The 15679-nt window shown below is 37.0% G+C and overlaps 1 long non-coding RNA gene across 1 annotated transcript; it reads left to right on the forward strand.

Annotated features, from left to right (window-relative positions):
- Nucleotides 1-7096: 7096 nt before the first annotated feature.
- Nucleotides 7097-12838, forward strand: LOC146439678 (uncharacterized). The gene is made up of 2 exons (XR_014851292.1): nucleotides 7097-9251; nucleotides 12753-12838. It is a non-coding gene; the product is annotated as an uncharacterized LOC146439678 (long non-coding RNA).
- Nucleotides 12839-15679: the final 2841 nt, after the last annotated feature.

Consider the following 15679-nt stretch of genomic DNA (forward strand, 5'->3'; position numbering starts at 1 on the left):
TGCAAGTACCTGGTCTTGTTATTTATCTATCAACAACTGACATTCATAAGTATTCAGCATCTCCCTGCTTGAAATTATGTCTTATTCATGACAGAAAGAGTAGAGTTGGGTGACAGGAAATCAGGTGTTCATCACCTCTCCAGGTGATGAAACAATCTGACTTCTCCATGTCCAGTGCAAATATTTGCCCAGCTTGTTGAAAGAGATGTTGAAATCTCTCTAGAGCATCCACTGAATTGACTATCTATCCTTACCAGTAGACTCTTGTTCTTAATATCTCTACATTCATTGCTGCAAAATACAAGAGCATTTTAATCTTTCTTCCTCTTTTTTAGCATTTTTCTAGTCTATCCAGCCTTTGTTTCTTCAATTTTTGCCTTGTGGAGCATCTTCTGAGGATCTCTACTCATTCTGATTGCTCTCCATTGCAGTCTTTCAGTAGCTCAGCACCTTTCTTAGAAGTGAATTTTCCGAAATAGAAGATGAAACTTTAGTAGAGATTTTCTATAAGTGTAAGCAATAAGACTGCTTCGTGTAAAGTCTTGCTGCCTATCTTCTCATATGTATATCCTTGATGTGATTACTTGGGATGATATTATTGACTTATTCAGCTTGTAATCAACCAACCCTATGGCCCTGAATCTTTTACAGGACTTCTATCCAGGTAGGTGTCACACACACAGTATTTGTATCTGATTATTGCTATTCAAGAGTGGCATCCTACACTTGAACCTCATTATTTCCTCATAAAAGAACCCTTTGAGATAGAAAATTTCAGATCTGAGAAAAGGTCAAATAGTCCTTTTCTTGTATATAATAGGAAGATTTTCTCTGTTACCACATGCTGCTTGCTTTCATTACTTTTGTCTATGAAATAATTATTTCATACATTTATTAACTCCAGAAAGAGTTGACTAAATAAAAATAATGACTACTAATATCATAGTTCAGACACCGATTAGCTTGGTTTGGCCAAAAGGGAGTAGTACAGACAGAGGCATTTGTGTGCTCTTTATCTGTATCTTTATCTATTATCCTAATTTAATGTGTTCCAAGCAAGCAAACTTCTCTTTATGAACAGTTTTCCACTTCTTTTGACTTTTCAAATGAACTGGACTCAGGTTTGCACCCACCTTGAAGTACTACTTATCTTTCTTCAGACTGAAGTAAATAGCCTAAAATGTTGTAAAATTATAGAAATGGGATAATTGTGAAGAAGAGAGAGTCATCCGACAGCCTGTAATAAAACAACAGCTCTTATATAATATATTGTACAATACAATTGTATCTGTTGTTAGTGTATAGTAGGAGAATAACAGTAGAAAAAAACGTAATAAATAGTGAACTTTTTTTAACTATTTATTCTCATTTTTTGTTAGCTGACCAAAAGCACAGACACATAACACTTCTTAGCTATTTTTGCACAGAAAATGCATCCATTAAGCCTACCATGTGAGCCGCTGATGTAAGCAGAGCAGTCAATCAAAGATGAAATGGAGCTGTACAGTGAAAGAATTAATTTAGACACTAATAGGCAAGAGAAAAAAAGCTTACATCCTGAAGTAGGAGATTACTAGCCATGGCAACATAAACAAACACTTCTTGATGTCTTTCTTTTCCAGTTATATCAGATTATTTATGAAACAATGAAGCAGGTTAAGATACAGATTACCTTATGTTTGGCTTATTTTTAGAACCACTTTTCTTTTGTTGATTTCTGTTCCAAATGGAACTCTTTGCTGAAATAAATGGTCCACTGTCCAGCCATCATGTACATTTACACTGCAGACTCCTCACTGTTGGTTTTGTTCTGTTATTTATATAGTGCATTTGAATAAATTGAAGCGAGGAAAAGAAACCTAAATAATGCTTTTACTCTGAATAATGCAAATATACTGAAAGAACATCCCTGCAGCTGGCATTCTTTACTTTCTCTAAAATTGCCATCTCCTGCAGGAACTTTGTTTTAAATTTCACACAGTGCTGGATGAAGCAGCATATAAGCTCGTATGTGCTTTTCAGATGGATTAATATGTTTTGCCAACTTAAAAAACTGATATCTAATTTTGTAAGGACTGTTTCCCAGTGACTGGAAAGAATTCATGTTAATGAAGAAGCAACTAAAGAGAATTTAGTTTCCAAAGAGAGATGATACTTAAGAAAACAAAGAAACATTACTGTGTTATTTTTGGCTGATCTACAAAGGAATGTGCTATGACAAGGAAGAATTCTGGGGATGTGGTACCAGCTGGAATGTGGTGGAAATTAATATCTTAGGAAAAGCACTCAGAACAGTAAGCATTCAAATCATGGCAAAACTTCTTACATTTTACTTGTAAGCCACATATATTAGGGTGTTTGTTAAAACCCAGCTGTCGTTTACATATACATAAAGTGTTAGTCTTTTATTTATTTTTTTAACTGACCATAGCTCTGCTTCTGTAATCCTATCTTTCTACAGGGAACAGAAACTCAATTATTATCTGCAGCTGGTGCATGGACAAATGAATTTAAGACTATATTTTTAAATGAAATAAAAACAAAATTCCAAAGAAATGAATTCAAAATTTTCAACTTATTCATCAGCACTTTCTGTAATAGTACTCTAGTAACTCTACTATTGAATAGTAGAGTAACTAGTAACTCTACTATTGAATAGTAACTCTACTATTGAAGAAAATATAACAGTCTTGGGTACGTAATACTAAGTATTTTTCTTTTTCTATAATCTCATTTAGGCAGAACAATATGTACATGCTTGGTTTAATCTCCAGGGTAGTTTTATTCTACTGATTTGCTCACTCAGGGTCTTTATTACTTTATTGCCCCAAAGACTCCACTTGTCATCTCAGGAGCTAAATGTACTATTGCATGTGTTAGGAATTCATAACCATCCCAATATTTAGTCTTTTCATCTTCAACTCATCCAGTGTCACCAAATTTTATTTCACTGTAGACATAATGAAATTACTCATAGATTTTGGAGTTGGAACACTGTGACATCAGGGATACAATGCTCTAACTTATCTAAGGTAACTGAAGAATAAAGGTTTTTGTGCCCCAGTTCTGAATTTTGCAGCACTCTCTCTCCCAGTTTATATGTTTTAATAGCAGCCCAGCTAGAAAGAATGAGAATGACTGTTTTGTAGTGTAGTCATAACACATGGCATCAACAGAATTAATTCTTTTGGAAATGTACGTCTCATAGGAGCTTAATATGTTTGTTTTTCTGCATGGTCAAGTTTTCTATTTTTAAAGTTTAAGTGTAAGTGGCCTATATACATGTATTCATATGTTAAATACACATACACACTTTACACACACTACATAAACACATATTAAAATATATACATATTTATATATTTTATATATATAGTGCATATCCATATACATGGTAGCTTTTCATTCAATTGCATGTTTTTAGTCTTTTTTGATGACATGTATACATTTCCAGTCATCAATATATCATCGTGCACTACAACAAATCTTTAAGCATTTTGTTAATTTCTACGATTAAGAAAGGCATTATATTATGAAAAACCTGAGACAGATTTGAAATTAAAATTCTGTATCCTCTCTTCACCACAGGTCACTAGCACACTTCTTGCAGCTCTCTGAAAGGATTATGTGAAAAAGAAGTTCCTTACAAGATCTGCATAAAGTTTATGGTGTTACATTGAACAAGACAAGTAAATCTGGACAGTTTTCCTGTTCCTGGGATAAGTATCATTTTCCTCCTTGCTGTCCCCAGTTCTGGTTTCCTCTCCGGACGCAGTGGGAGCTGTGCCTTTCCTCAGATCAGTGACACAATGCACAACAGCAGTGGTGCAGTTTTTTCATGTAGGAGCCTGAGGAGAAATCCAGGGATGAGGTTGCCATGGCAAGAAGCAGTCCCTGCCCTGTAGTTTACACTGCATTGTGAATGCTGTGCGCGAGCTCCACTTTTTATCTTCATTTGTATAATCAGTGATTAATTTACTGTGACTTAATTCACAACAATGTATTTAGGCTTTGCACACTTCATTTAAAGGCTACACCTTTATTATCCTCAAATCCATGCTAAGATTTCTGCAGGGAGAGGAAAAATTTAAAGGCCTCTTTCTCAGTAGTGACAGGGGCATAGAAGGAGGGGCTTATTCTTTGTTTGTAGCCATTAGATCTCCCTATTAGCAGAGTGTTTTCTAAACATCTGCACGCAGCAAAATTTAACTGTGTGATCAGGAACCAAAGCCAGCTTGCTACAGTAAGTCCTGTCAGACTGCTATTTCATAACAATAGATGTGGGGGCCTTTCTGTGGGTTGATGAGGCCATGGTTGCACCTCAAGATCAGACAATATCCAGAAGGAAAGAGGAGAAGGACACTGACTGCATCACTAGGCAATAGTCCTGTCTTTCAGCTGTTGAAGCAGCACTGATAGCCCGACAGGGATCCATTTGCTACTTTTGTACATGAAGGTGAGGTACCGGGAGCATTGTTGATGACAGAAATGGGGAAGAGTAGGATTTTTCTTGGAGGTAAAACTAGTTGCAAAGGCTATGCTTGATATTTAGGGAGAATTAAAGTTAGCAGAGCATAGTGCAGCCAACATAACTGCAGACAAATAAAACCAAAAATAATATAAAAACAGACTTTTTGATTCATACTGAATTATTTGAAAAAGGGGAAATCTAAGAATTAAGCACGTTGTTTAAAAATCAGTCAACTGAAAAATAAACCAAACCACTTTATTAGCCCATCTATTGGACCATCATGCTATTGAATTCCTACACTTTTTGGCCTATGCACCAGTCTTTTCAATGCATGGAGAAAAGGGGTCATAGCCCTACTAGGGATGCTTGGGGTCTTCTGGCAACAGAAGACTTAACATGATTTCAGTTGCAAGGGGGAAATTTACTCATAACTTACCTCCATTCTCCCCTTAGTCAGATGACACCAGCAAGTATTACATATTAGAAAAACTTTTCTAGCTCCTTTTCAGTGTTCTGCTGACAGTTTTATTTTAGGACTTTTATCAAATGGTAGTGCTTTGCAGCCTTATTGAATTAAAGGAGACTTGCAGTGTTTCACACATGAAACAATAGTGAGAATTAATAGTAAAATGAAAATTTCTGAAGGCAGTATTTTACAGTGTATGATACAGCTTGTTCACATCACTACACTTAGGAAGGCAGTAGCTTTCTCTTGCATTGTCCTACATAAAATCTAATACTTAATTAGAATTGCCACAGTATAAAGGCTACAGTACGAAGGTGATGAAATTATTCAGACCAGAAACCATATGCAGACTTCATCACCAGAGAAAGAGAGAGACAGTTTATCAAAGCAACAAAAAACAACTGAGTATCTTAATTTAGACAGCCAGTATATCTGGTTGACATTTTTCTTTCCTCCCTCTTCTGAAAATGAGATTCTTATGGAAGTGAAATTAAACCACACCTGCAAAAGGAAATACTGAGTAAAGAACATAAAAACAATGAAAACCTTTGTTCACTCTGTTTCGTGCCCATTTCTTCCTCCTAGTTTGTTTTCATGAACAAAGATGGCACTGCTGGAATTCTCAATTTTTCTCAGTGTTTCAACACCTATTAACCGGTTTAGGAATATCCTTTTTATAATATCTACTTATCAAGCAGTATAAATAGCTAGAACCAAGCAAATATTCTTCATCTGATCAACAGATCCAATTTAGCTTGGAATCCTTTAAAATCATAGAGTCCAACCATAAATCTAATGTTGCCAAATCCACCACTAAATTATACTTCTAACTGCCACATCTTCACGCCTTTTAAATACCTCCAGGGGTGTTGATTTCACCACTTCCCTGGGTAGCCTGTTCCAGTACTTGACAATCCTTTCTGTTAAGTATTTTTTCCTAATATCCAATCTAAACCTCCCCTGGTGCAACTTGAAGCTGTTTCCTCTTCTCCTAACACTTGTTACATGGGAGAAGAGGCTCACTCCCACCTGGCTACACCCGTCTTCCAGGGAGTTGTTGGGACTGATAAGGCCTTCCCTGAACCCTTTTTTTCCAGGCTAAATAACCACACCTCCCTCAGCTGCTCCTCATAAGACTTGTGTGCTTCAAACTCTTCACCTGCTCTGTTGTTTTTGGTACAAGCTCCAGCGCCTCAATGTCTTTCTTGCAGCAAGGGGCCCAAAACTGAACACAGGATTCAGGGTGCAGCCTCACCAGGGATAAGTACAGGAGGACAAATTGCTGCCCTATTTCCATTGTCCACAGTAGTTCTGTTACCATCCAGGATACTAAACTCTAGGTAAACACCATCCACAGCATTTCCCTTATCATCTTAGCAGGTCACCTTTTAACAGAAGGACATCAGGCTGGTCAAGCAGGTCCTGCCTTTCATAAACCGATGATGGCTGGTCCTGATCCCCTGGTTATCCTGCACATGTCATGTGAGCATCCTCAAGATGATCTTCCTCAGCACCAAGGTCAGGCTGACAGGCTGGTACTTTCCCAGATTCTCCTGGCCATTCTCGTATGTTGTTGTAAGAAAGAGGTGCAGGCAGGGAGGCGCGGGTGGCAAAAGGATGCACAGCATGCAGTCTGTGGTTCTCCAGAGGTTTATTGTAAGGCGCATAGGGGAGAGGTCTGGGGATGGAGAGATGGGGCGGAACAGCGGGGACAGGCGCAGGGTCTGGAGCTCCAGAGGCTGCAAGCTGTCAGCAGCAGTTCTCGTATGGCCCCTAGGGACAAGGGGTTATAAGGGGGAGGAGAGAGGGAGTGGTTTGGCATGCAGGCCAACTGGGAAAGCCATAGGGAAGAGGGACAAGTGTTCCAACCAATAGTTACATAGAAGGGGAGAATACATAATTCAAATCAACCAATGCTGTGCAACTCAAGAGGGGAACAAAGGAGAACAATCCAGAAGCAACCCATATATGGAGAGGGGGAGGGGGAGGAGTCCGGGCCCATGATCTTCTCTGTCGGCGCATACATTGCCGCAGGGGCTCATGGGCTGATCTTCTTGTTGCTGTGACTGAGACAGCACAGGCTGTCTCTGCCCCCATGGCCGGCCCCCTGGCTGTTGCAACTTAGAGGCACAAACCTCCACCCTTGTAGATCGCCATCACATTTGCTAACTCACAGTCGGTCCCCTGGGACCTCCACAGTGAGCCAGGATTTCTGGTCAATGGCAGAGTGGCTTGATGAGTCCTTTTACCAACTCCATCAGTACTCTTGGGGGGATCTCATATGGCCCCATAGACTTGTGCATATCTAGGTGGTGTAAAGCACTACCATACTGGGTCACCTCAATTATCCTGTCTGCAGGATAATTCAGCTAATAGCAAACATTTATGGAAAAGAGTTGGATATCTGGTATTTGTAAAATGATCCTTCACATTTTGTGCTTTCCAAGAATGCAGTAGCCAGTGGTTTTGACGGGCGGGGGGGTTGGAGTAGAACTGTGTTTAACAAATACCACTCAATCTTATCCTTCTCCCTGCCAGTAAGAGTTCTTACTAGCAGCAAAATTGAATACATTGAGATGCCACTTGCTCAGACTGAGAATATGCTCGCTAACCCTGTCATTGAAAAAGTAAAAGCCAAGTAACTAGCCTAAAGCAGCCATAGAGGAGGTGTCTGTGGCATTCCTACCCTTTCAGTCATGCATAAGCCAAGCCTTTCTGGAAGCTTTATCCACCCCTGTGCTAGCCCCAACCCTCGAAGAGTTAACAGCCTTTCAAGTGCAGTTCTGCCATGAATTTTAATACAGATGCAGTCTGAAAAAAAAAAAAAAGGAGATCTGCAAAGGTTGTTCAAATGCAAAATTCTAGTTCAGGGCCTGTGTCTAGATATGCCATTTGTTAGCAGAACTTGGAAGTTAGTTAAATTTAAACCATCTTTTGTATTTTCCTCCTCTCCACTATTTAAGCAGTTTCTGCAGTGCACAGTTGTCAAGTAAAAAGCATTTCATTCTGGAGGACAGTGAAAGAAGAAAATCCATTCTGTATAAAAAATGACCAGTCCTTGTTATGACATTTATTGTGTCTTCACTTATGAGATATTGGATAGTGCATATGTGTCATAACAGAAGGATTATCCATCACATGTACTCCTCCATATCTAGCTGTGAAGTATTCAGGTGCGTATTTGCATATCCACATCCATATAAAGACACAGGAAAGACTTGGCTTGCAATGGACATCTTAAGCCAGTGAGTCCATTCCCTGCAATGTAGCAAGACTACACTATCCTGATATCTTGATGACCAACATTACCTATTTAACCTTGAAGACCTCCAGTGAAAGTGATCAAATATCCTCCCTGTGACATATTCCCAAAAGTCTAGACTTTTTTATAAATATTTTGTGTGTATCTAAAGCACAGTTTCCTTATTGTATCCTCCCAGTACACTTACTATTTGTCAAAGAAGACAATCAAGAATTATTGCTCACTGTCCCTTTTGTTACATCCCTAGCAAATTTTTTCAGTTATGATGTCTCTCCTCACCTTTTTTTCCTAGAAGGTGTCTTGTGGGATCTGTTTTCTAAATGCTTAATTGTTTTATATTTCTCTCTGAACTCCCAAATTTGCCTGTCATTCTTCAATTTTGATGCTTAAAATTGAATGTAGGACTCCCAACAGATGCTTAATAAACACCAAGTAGAACAGGGTAATTAACTCATTTGGGTTTAAATTTATTACTCTTAATACAACTTAATACTATATAGCATTTACTTCCCTTTCACCTTATTTTTGGTTGTGGAAGTGCTGTATGTTTGACTCATAAGTACTTTGTCACCCAGCACAAACTCCTGTCCTTCTGTTGTGTCTGTCTCATTACTCTCCTTGTTTTCTATGTTTGAACACATTATTAGTCTTTCATCTTTACTTCTCAGTTACTTATTGGCTCTGTTGGAGAGGATTTTTTGTTCATTTTAGTCATCAAGTAATTTATATTTTATTAATACTAGCTACAACCTATGAAGATTCATCTTTATGTCCCTTCCAAAGAATTTATTGTCTTCCAGATTCAAATTAAAAATTGGTTTAGTGTGTTTTCTGCAACATCCCACACAAGGGCTAATCCAAATATTGCATGGTTGAGGGTGGACTACATACAGAAATTTACTTGATATTCCTGTCAATATGACACCAGGTAGGTTAATAATAACTTTCAATATTTGATTTTCCTTGACCAACTGAGGAACATTTAATTCCTTCCACCTTCCTGCTGACTTCAACTGAACTCCTTGTAGAATACAGTTTAGTGCTACTAACTGGTAAGTCCCTTCTCTTCTGTTGTTAATCAGCTGAATAATTAAACTTTTTGGGCCTTAAGATGGCTATTCTATCAAAGCATCCCTACTATGCATAGGAGTATATCTAAGTAGAATCAAAAGTCTGGGGGACTCCCTAGCTTGTCAAAACAAGGCATGAGATGGGATTTCTGATTCTTTTGTGCCTGTTTGTGACAGGGAGAAAGAGTGGCTTGGGGAAATGGAAATTTGGAGGAATGTGGAAAAAAAAAAGTACATGCTGGCAAGTTTTCAATGGTCTGTGTTAAAACACAGCAGGTGTGTTATTTGGGAATTTCCATGTGGCCCAAAGGTAAAGTCTGATTTTATTTTACTCCTTTGTGCTCACTTTTTATCAGAGTGCTTAAAACCTTTAATCCTTGTCAGGAGTGATAGGTCATTTATCCCTTAGGCAGACTTTTTTATTTTGCAGGAATGTTAGGAGGACAGTGGGTTTTTCCCTTGGCCAGCCAATAAGATAAATCATATTCTGCCATTGCTAGTAAATATTTTAACCTCAAAAATAAAATAAAGAAGAAAATATTTCACAGGCACTTTTAGAATTCATTTAATCTTCAGTTGTCTCTGAAGTCTCCATGCTGTGATATCTAAAATTTTAGGCATATTATAAAGGCATTACAGACAAACCTTTGGCATTCCAATCTTCAATTCTGTATGTAAGTCCTATTAGATAAAAACTACAAAATGCAAGGAAAGGTACAGTAATGAAAAAGAACCTACAGAAATCCAGCCTAATTCTCTGACATATGTTTATATTAAATTATGTCAACTGCTGGCATCAATGAAAACCTAAAGTCATATTTACAAAAAGTAGAATTCTAATTGTTCATACTTCCAGTGCCCATAGAAAACAATTAATGAGTGATCAGTACACATTTTTATTTACTTTTAAAAATATTATTTCATGTTCATATTTCAAATGTCTGTACCAAAGGAAAAAAATGTCCTCAGCATCTTTTATGAAAGAATTGTGAGAGAATTATTAAATTGTGAATTTAATCTTCCATTTCTTCAGGACCATAATTTAATGATTCTGGAGACAACTGATATATGATGCCATTCTTTCAAGTATGAATATATACTTGCCTCTTTCCTACTGCTAGTCTGCATTGTATTGACCTTCTGTACAAGTCTTATGTAGTAAACAAACTATAAAACATTCTTATAAAACAGATGGACTATACACTGCCTTCTGTTGGAGGAAAAAACAACCCAACAAAAAAGCAAAAGGCTTTTTCTTTAATCTTATTTTTCAATGAAGTTGTTTTCAAGGCACAGTATTTTAAGAGACAGTAAGCTTATGTGTGCATTGATGCAACCAGGATCTTACACTGGTTTTTTATTTGTTTTGTTGTTGTTTTTAAAATAGATACTATATGATGTCTCTAGGTCAGAAGAGAAATGTTAACTTATTCTATGTCTTTGTAGTATGTCTGATGTCAAACAGACTGTGTTTTTCACTCTGCTTTGCATGTGGTATCCCATCCCCTGTCCTGCTGAGCTGAAATTATTAATATTATACTCAAAAACCCAAGGGAAAGGGTACTTCTGTTGAAATTTAATTACCTTTTTCAAATTAGGGACTAGCATGTAGAATGAAAGTCAGAGAAACGCAAGCATTTGACCAGACCCAAGGGTTTGGTCTTCTTCCTGTAAGCCTTATTCAAAGAGATACTTCAATCTGGGGTCATTCTGCCATGTTTATGTAAACTGTAAGCTCAGACTCTAAAGCAGCACCTAAGACTGAGAGATAGCTCTCAGCTTTATGTTGTAACCTTTCAATGTGCTGCTGTAATGTAAACAGACACAGTATCTTATGCTGCTGCTGTTACTGTTTTCTGATTTTAAGGAAGATTAAAAAACCCCATCATTGTTATGGTAATTGTTTTTGCATTATAAAATTTTAGCCCACTAAAATTTAAGTGGGTGCCTGGTTCCTCCAAGGTAACTTGAATTTCCAAGCTAGATGTTTGGACACTTTTGATGAACTCTTGACAACTTACCAAAGATAGCAATCTGATTGCCTTATGCTGAGAAGAATTATGTCATGAGTTGTGTAAGGTTATCTGGTTTTATGAGTGTCAATAATAAATGACAAAAAAATTTAGCTTACCAAGAAAGGTCCAAATCAGCCTTTAGAAGAAGAGAGCACTGTTGCTTACCATAAAAAATGAGAAGACTGGTATTGAGGTCAGGTGATAACTATTTCTTGAGCATGAAGATAGCTCAGAGGCACCAGGTTCACTTAAACAACAAAAAACCTCAGGAGATATTTTATTAAAGTTTGCATACCATTTCTAGACATTTGAAAGTGGAATTTTAGCTTGCAAAAAAATAAAATCAAACATTACTCCTAATTAATAAAGTGTTGAATGAACATAGATACGTTATTAATTGTATAGTAGATACACTCCAAAAAAAGAACCCAAATGTTTTATTATACAAATGGAAGTGGGAAGTCTATTGCAGAGACAATAGATGGACTTAGATATCCTTTTACTCATATTCTTTAACAAAAGCTGGCATCCACTTTCCCAAACAGTTTTTTTAATTAGAAAACATGTATATATTTGAAACATGTGGTTTGTGTGCTTTAGTATTGAAGGAGTATTTGTGCTTCTAGTAAACAATCAAGGGCTCTAACCACAAACCCTCTATAGGCAGATATTTGTTAATGCTCAAACTTGATTATGTCACTTTTTATATAGCTTATAATGGTCTACAGTCTAGTTCCTAAGGCTTGTTGAAGCTTGCAGCACAGTATTCAAAGAGTGAAATATCATTAAAAAAAAGCCAAGTACAAAAGGATCTGAAAGTTTTCTCAGAATATAAAAAAAATCCAGATGCTTTTTTTTGCTGTGAATATCAACTTTGAGTAACAGTTTCAAATTATTTACTAGTTTATCTAAAATTGATGTAAAATACTGCCAAACAAACTTCTTCAGTGTCTTCTTGGTATGTCCAGGTAGACTTGGCTGTGATCAGGAGGCCTTTTCCCTGTCCTAAAAAGCCACTTAAAATGTTAACAGTAAAACGAAAATAGTCTTAATTTTTAATTTTTTTTACATAAATAAAAGCTTTCCAAGTACTTTTCACAACTTTTTTAGTAAGCTGCCATGTTATTTTTGTGGATATAATAGCTATATTCAGTGCTGAACATCACTGTTGTCAAATGTACTGATAATTCCTCTGATGTCAGTGACAGAAAGATTGTGTCTTGTCAGTAAGAAAAGCAGATGCCTTGGGCATGTTGAAACTGAGAAATTAGATTCCCCTAGGAGAGAAACCATGTGAGAACTCTAAGCAGTTACCTCCCAAGAAGGAACTGGTGGAGTGATTTATAAAAAATGAGAACTGACACCTTTGCTTTAAATTGGAGTCAAGCATGCAGTATAGTTTGCAGAAGTGTAATTGCATTTTTTTCCAGTTGTGTTCTTCTGTTTATGTTCTTCTGTTTTTCTCTAGACAGGTTTAGCATGGATGTGTATCAAGGAAGAAGACAGCAGTACGCAGCTCCAGATACAGATAGCTTAAATAAAAGTGTGACCTTAGGTTCTGTCTTGGTGTTTCTCTACCAAGACATTTAACTAAACATGCTGGATATTCTAGTTCTGACCTAGGGAAGCCCAGGAGGAGGATGTAGCTTTCAGCTGCCCTCTAGGATTATTTGTAAACCAAGCAGACTGTGTGTCAGGAAGCTTGGCTGACCAGATGCTGTGGTTCTTGGCAGAATGAGGCTGCCAGGGTTATTCCATTTGTGCAAGAGATAAAGGGCTACTAGAGGTTGTGAGTCCTTCTTCATCTATTATTTGACCCAAAATCTGATTAAGGACAGACTTCTCCTCTGTTATCCACCCTTTGAACTTGTACTTCTCCTGCTAAGTCTATCCATTTCCAGCACTGCACAGATCTATTTTTATTTATTTAATTTAAATTTATTAACATATCTTATTTTCATAGTAGAGTGACTTAGCAGTATAAAACAAAAAGGAACATAGATCCTTCTTTGTAATTCCAAGATGTGGTAGGCAGGACTGAGCTTTACAGATAGCAAAGAAAGAATGGGTTCAATTTAAATATAAACATTTTTTAAAAAAGCACTGCTGGCTGGAGACTGTATTTACTGTGGTGGATCAACGTTTTAAACACTTTCAGAAAACTGAGGATTTTTTGTTTAAAGATAGAATCCAAAAGAAGAAATACTAGTACATGCCAGGTTTGGAGTGATGTTTCAGATTAAGGGAGAGATTAGGAAACATGTAAAGAATTAAGAAAGAAAAGAAATAAAGACTGTAGAGAATGCAGAGGTTATCCCATATGTACAATATCTTTTATAGATGAGCAACAGGAAACCTATTCAAAGCAGGAGAATGTAAGAAAGAATTTTCCCAAGAAAAGAGTATATTTAGGAAATAGCTCTGTGCTGGGAAAAACATTGGCTAGAAATAAATCTGTTCTATTGATGAATATTAATTTACTATTATTATTACTAAAATATTTAGAGTGGATGTTTTTTCTTTCATTCTGTTTTCAGATTTTGAAAATGAACATTAGAATAGTTTTCCATGGCTTGATGTGTTTCAACATACCTGCACAGTACTCAACCAAATGAATATGTGTTTTATCAGATGTAAAGTGGGATTATATGCTCTTGTGAAAAATGTGGCTTCAAAATGTAGCCCCACAATGTGGCTGAATTCAGCTATGGATAATGTCTCTGCCATTGTTGAACTCTGAAAGGAACCTAAACCTCACCCAGCTGATCACTCACACTCAGTGGGATGGGGAAGGGACTGAAGGGTGAAAGTGGAGTTAGATAAAGACAGTTTAATAGGTGAAGGGAAAGATGCTTATGCAAGGAAATAAAACCAAGGAATTTATTCACCACTTCCCATGGGCAAGCACATGTTCATCCATCTTCAGGAAAGCAGGGCCCCATCATGCTTAACAGTTACATGGCAAGATAAATGTCTTAACTCTGAATGTCTTCTCTTCCTCCTTCTTCCCCCAGCTTTATATGCTGAGGATGCCATATGGTCTGGGACAACTCTTTGGTCTATTGGGATCAGTTGTCCCAGCTGTGTCCCCTCCCAACTTCTTCTACACCCCCAGCCTCCTCGTTGGTGGGACTTTGAGAAGAAAAAAGGACTCAGTGCTGTGTAAACACTGCTCAGCAGTAATTAAAACATCTGCTACCAAAATTGTTTTCATCACAAATCCGAAGCATAGCCCCATGAAAGCTCTTAGACTTCAGCAGAAAATAATAGTTTGGTGAGGAACCATAGTTCAATAACAGAAGCGTGTTTAGTTTCAGACATGAATAAAAATAATGATGAAAGAATCTCAAACACTGAGCTTGGAAAAAGGAGGAATTAAAAAAGATTAGCGCAGTATGAATCTCTTCTATCTTGACAAGCCTGGGATTCCTTCACACATTTTTGGGTACAGTCTGTGAGAGGAATATAATGGGAAGAAAAATGACCTGCACAATAAGGGCTAACAAATGTGGGGGGGAAAAAAATTGGCATTATAGCCGTATCTGTAACTCATGGAAATAGATGGGATTATTTTATTGATCTGCAGGGGATACAGGATTTAGTCTTGTATCTACAAAGGGGAATGTTTTCAAATGTAGCCTGGAAAGTTACAGCCAGGAACATACAAGCTGACTGGCTCTTATCTCAGAAAGTAGAAACTCCGTTTAGAAAAAGCTTTAAAAAATGTAAGACTTTAATCTTCATAAATCTAGTTATTTATTGAAAAAAAATCTGGAAAAATATTCTACTGCTTGTACAGGGTTTAGTTTCATATCTCCATAGCTTAGCTTCTTCACATGCTTTCCTTTCAGTGCTTTACTTTTCCAGAGCAACTACTTTTCTTTTAGCTCTTGCATAATTTTACTACTCATACAGTGGCTAAAAATGATGCTATCTAGTCAAAGACCTTATTTGAGCAAGAATACTTAACATTCTTAGTCCTTTCTTTAGGTTTTTAAAACACATAAGAAAATATAGATTGACTTAAAGACAGAAATATCAAAATCAGATATATGGACCTAAGACAAAATTTCAAATAGTACAGTTGAATTCTGAATGTAAGTGTCCATGTTTTAATTACCCAAGATATTTCTTTTTTTTAAAATAATTAATATAATTATAAGGTGGACCTTCAGGGTTGTTTGCATTTTGACATCAGAAAGGTCATTATTCTAGGTGATTCAAAATAGCCAACTTCCATATGTGACCAGTTGTTAATGACAAGGCAAAATCCATCTTTGTTGCTTTCTTGCTTCAAACTCTACTGGCTGAGAGTTACAGAAGTTTTGCTTGAACTTCTTTTACATACCCCTCTGCAATTCAACCCTTCCCTATTATTTGGCCCATCCTCAAGCC

The sequence above is a fragment of the Lichenostomus cassidix genome, chromosome 3 (assembly GCF_008360975.1).
Source record: "Lichenostomus cassidix isolate B80296 chromosome 3, HeHo_3.0, whole genome shotgun sequence".
Classification (NCBI taxonomy): Eukaryota; Metazoa; Chordata; class Aves; order Passeriformes; family Meliphagidae; genus Lichenostomus; species Lichenostomus cassidix.